Below are 5,358 nucleotides of genomic sequence, written 5' to 3'. Positions count from 1 at the left end.
GTATGTTGTGTGAAGAGGATCATATTGTTAGACTATCAATAGGCACTTATCTACAGACAAGTGACGAGTGGGCATTATCCCGTCTACGTCCCCCCGGGGATTGAAAGAATAAATCAATGTTATACAGACGCTATATTAACATAATGTAACTTACCATCCCAATATTCGTTCATGTCCGTAAATGTTCGTCCGGTATTCTCCGTAATATTGAAGCGGAATATATCTGATATGTTGATAAAGGTATTCACACATTATGTGATTCATCTTAATTTTACATTGCCTTTGTATAACTTTAAGCACAAATAAAATTGTTTTAATATAGTTACTATTGTCATTCAAAACTATTTCAGTACACTTGTATACAAGGTATATACAATATATACATTGTATTTGTATTTACTATTTCTGTTTAGCAAAATCTGCATCTGAAGAAGACCAGACGAAAGCGTCTCTTCCGTAAGGATTCTTCTGTCGTTTTCTTCCTTTTATATTTTTAATATGAATGTACCCTTTTGGATGACATACACTTTCGCCTCTTCTTGATGTTGACTGTTTTCTACATGTGGTGGAAGCAGTAGTAGTTTCAGATTTTCTTTTAATTTCAATGTTAAAGGTTTCTTCTTTTTAACTATTGTTTCCTCTGTATGTTCTGTTACTGTTTTATCGCCTTCACTGTCTGTAGAGGAAAACAAACTCATGAATGAGACGATACTTGTCTTTCTTTGCGGAAGAAATATCGTCTGTCCCTCTGTAGCAAGAACTGTCGGAGCTGATGGTAATTACTTCTTCTTCCTGAGATTTTGCAGTGGCAGATACAGACTCTGATTCACTGGCAGAATCACTTTCGTCAATATCAGTTATAGTAGGTACAACTTCCCACTGTCCCATATCAGGTTGTGCACTGTCTTTTGACATATTCCATGATGGAAATAATGGTGTGATGTATGTATATGTAGGAAGTTCTTTTAAGGTGTAAATCTCTTTCAACAAGGCAGTCTGAAAGACAGCTAAATCCCCCGCCACTGCTATGGATAGTGAAAGGGTAAACCTTTGATTTTAGCTGTGACCTTGAACTTGAACTGACATGGCTGACTCATAAATTATGCACAACGTCATGATGAGGTGATCATTTGACCAAAGTTTTATGAAAATCCTTCAAGGGGTTTAGGAGATACAGAGCTGAAACCTTTGACCTTCAGTTGTGACCTTGACCTTGAGTTGACATGGCTGACTCATGAGTTCTTGATGAGGTGATCATTTGACCCAAGTTTGATGAAAATCCTTCAAGGGGTTAAGGAGATACAGAGTGGACACCAAATGGAAGGCTCAAACCTTCGACCCTTAGTTGTGACATTGACCTTGAGCTGGCATGGTTTTTATCATTTAAATTTTTGCACATCTTCTGATGAGGTAATCATTGACCCAAGTTTTATAAAATTCCTTCAAAGGGTTTAGGAGATTATAGAGCGGACCGAAATGGAAGGCTCAAACCCTTTTACCTTAGTTGTGACCTTGACCTTGAGCCGACATGGCTGACTCATAAGTTCTGCACATCGCTTTGATGAGGTGATCGTTTGACCCAAGTTTGATGAATATCTTCAAGGGGGTTTTAAAAGATATAGAGCGGAAAAACAAAATGGAAGGTTCAAACCTTTGACCCTTTAGTTGTGACCTTGACCTTGAGCCGGCTGGTGACTCATGGTTCTGCACATGTCTGATGAGGTGTTCATTTGACCCAAGTTTTATAAAATTCCTTCAAGGGTTTAGGAGATATAGAACGGACACAAAATGGCAGGCTCAAACCTTTGACCTTGAGTTATGACCTTGACCTTGAACCGACAAGGCTGACTCATGGGTTCTGCACATCGTCTTGATGAGGTGATTTTTTGACCCAAGTTTCATGAAAATCCTTCAAGGGGTTTAGGAGATATGGACCGGACACGATTTTGTAACGGATGGAAGGACGGAAAGACGAAAGGACGGACGGACGGAAGGACGGACGCAGACCATTTCTATAATCCCTCCGCCACGGCGGGAGGATTAATAATTTGAAGAACGGTTCGAAATATCGACCTTTAACCTCTGACCTCCGCATAACCTCTGCTAAATGACCCTCAAATTGTGATAATTTTGTTCCCACAATAGATTTGGAATTATCTTTAGCGTGTTTCCACGCACCTTCTTTTCTACTTACATGTACTGTTACTACCTCCCCAGTTTCAGCATTTCTATACTGACTTTTGAATGTGAATTACTGTGAAGTGTTCATATCCACATTTGTTTAAAGAACAATTGGGGCTCCAGCCATCGCTGTAAATTGTTGAACCTTTTCCAACATGCCTTTCTATGAGATGTAATAGAGTACCCTGTGATCTATCGACAGGATATAAGATGACAGTGTTAGTATCTCTCTCAACCATTCCAAATACCCATATTTTAGTACCCTTTTGTGGATTACCTCTGTGATGTTTCACTCTTCGCCCGAATAGGGATTCACCAATTTCAATGGTGCTTTTAAGTTTCCTGTTTTTTTACATTTCTCTGAAAGTGTTCTTTAAATAATTCCCTTATGAAGGATTCCCAATCCACCGCCGTACTGTTGTAATGCATTCCAGACATCCTACTACATTGATACAATGTATTTCCTTCAAGGTATGTTTTAATGAATACCATTACGTCTTGAATAGCTAGTTTTGAAATCTCAAAAAAACTATTCTTCCTTGAAGAGCATTCATGATTTCTATTCTTCTTACATCTTAAAGTATAACCTGTACGTAGCTTCTCCTGATCGTTTGGGTGATTTCATGAAATCATCACATTTTGCTGAACCATTACTGCTTGATATTTACTACAGCATGGAATATCATCTGGTAAAAGACCATTTCTAATGCACCAATTTATTACAAAATCATCTTTTTGCATGAAAACATTGAAACAATTCCAAGGGTTATAAAAATCTGAGACAGTAATAGCATTTGCGTCATCTATACGACGTCTAAAAGCACCACCAATCCTAACTTAATACACTATCCCCCAAAAGTATCCCACGGGGACTTTGCCTTTTTATACTATTAAATACACTTCAAAATTCCATAACTATTCATTCCGTAAAGAGAAGCTTTATAAGACACTCTCTCCAAAAGTACCCTAGCCCCGTTTTCTGATAGCATGTTCCCCTCCACACACACACACACACACACAAAAGAAAACCCTCTTCCCGGGGATACTTCCTCTTATAAGGCAAATATTACAATATTATTGCATAATAACATAGTTACAATCGCTTTATATATATAACACCGTCAACGACTGAAAGAAAAATGGTGGCCCCTGACCTACGAGATCCACAAGATCAGAAAAAATAGGAAAACTAGCTGATCTGGCTGCTAGAAAGAGTTGTTAATTGTAGCTGACTGTAGTCTGTTCAGTAAAGGATTTACATAAACTTTATAGAGATCTGCGCTGAGAACTCCAAATTATCTTACACCTTGTGATACAATAAAAGGTGATGAGATGTTGTTATCCCATTTCACACTGGTAATTGCATTTGAGAGGAATTTATCAATCATATTCAATTCTGGACAGGTGACTCCTTTAAATGGAACAGTTTCCTTATAAGATGGTCATAATCAACAACATCGAAGGCACTCTTCGCGTCGAGAAACACAAAATTCATATCAATTGACTCTCCATATAGTTCTTCAATCAGTAAGGCTGTGTATAATGGGGATGAGTCTTTATTGAATCCACGCTGTACAGGATTCTGGGAGTTAAGCACTGTAGGTGAGATTCTTGTTTTAAGGATTTGCTCAACAATCTTCCCAATGACTGGTAATATAGTTATTCCTCTATATAGTTACTAGAAACAGTATTCAGCCTTTTATTCTTAGATATTGGTGTTAATAGTCCGATTTTTAACGAATCTGAGAATTCGCCCGATGCAAAAAAAAATATGTTCAAGATATTCAATAACTCAGTTTGAAAAGTTTCTCCTGCGTTAAGAATATGGTCAATACTAACTCCATAAAAATCCGCTGACTTGCCCTTATTGATAGACTTAATTGCGTTCTCAAATTCAACATCCGATCGATATCGGTCGCAGATGAGATTCACCTATAATTCGATCTTCTGATGTTAATAATTTCAGTCGAGACCATTTTATGAAAATGTTCATCGAACTCATTACATGTGTCACTGCTTGCTAATTTTTTAAAATGCTGTTCGAAACCGGTCAGAATTTCATCACTGCCTGAGAAGACTTCTTCCCCAACATGGAGGTCTGAAATCAGGGCACTAGCCGTAGATCTCTGTGACTTTTAATAACTAATTTATGAAGGAGTTTTGGATCGCTTGTTCGACTATCAATAATTTTCTGTCTGAATTCTGTGCTCTTGGCGAGTTCACTCCTATAGGCGGTACGAAGAGCCTTTTTGCACACTTATTTTCAATAAATTTGCCGGCATCCCGCCATGCGCGATACGTTGTCTTCGTTTCATAAACTTTAGTTGAAATCTCTTCAGTCAATATTTTCAATTTTGGATTAGCATGATATTTCTTTCGACCTAAACCCTTTGTCGACGAAGAAACCAGTATTTCACAGATATCAATAACAGTTTGGTCAGATACAACAACAAGTTCGATCTGAACGCCAAATTTGGTTATTAACTTCTTCTTTGTAGGTATTAAGATTAATCCTCTCCCATTTCACAGGCTTTCTTATACGAGAATAAGTGTCCGAATTATTGCTTACTGGACCCTTTAACAGAACAATTTCATAAAATGCTAAATGTTATTGGATAATGATCCGATACTTTCGGCCCATAGATTTAGTAATGTTTAACCTAACGGTAACTGTGTCCGCCATGTTTGTTGAAATTGACAACCGAATAATTTGAATGAAAGTAGTTTAATTGCAAAATGTTGAGTGATAGAGAGGCAGAAGAATGTGTTCTTGACTCGGATCTAAGGGGTATGATGTTTTGTAACAATGTAGATAGTTCAAGTACATTGTATTTACGATAAATAAGCACCTGCACGACGATTGCTTTTGTGACATATAATTTCGCGATGTTTATGTTTGAGATCGGTTATGTGAACACTGTTAAAAGTATGTCGTGTTGAAATATATGTGTATATTTTGAGCAACTCTATGTCAGCTACCTTTTACACCGTTACTAGGTGACATGTAATTGAAATCTGCGCTCTGCAAATATATTTTCTGTATTCATCAGGTCCCAGAAAAGTCACTAATTAGCTTGATATATATATATATATATATATATATATATATATATATATATATATATATATATATATATATATATACATGTATATAGAAATAGCTGTAAAACCAATTAC

At 36.9% G+C, this 5,358-nt stretch overlaps 1 pseudogene; it reads right to left on the bottom strand.

The window, feature by feature from the left end:
* Positions 1–669: 669 nt before the first annotated feature.
* Positions 670–3,569, bottom strand: LOC123553047 (uncharacterized; annotated as a pseudogene).
* Between the last annotated feature and the right edge of the window lie 1,789 nt (positions 3,570–5,358).

The sequence above is a fragment of the Mercenaria mercenaria genome, chromosome 4, assembly GCF_021730395.1.
Source record: "Mercenaria mercenaria strain notata chromosome 4, MADL_Memer_1, whole genome shotgun sequence".
NCBI lineage: Eukaryota > Metazoa > Mollusca > Bivalvia > Venerida > Veneridae > Mercenaria > Mercenaria mercenaria.
The sequence above is the reverse complement of the archived record's forward strand: the minus strand, read 5'-3'. Positions and strand labels throughout refer to the sequence as shown.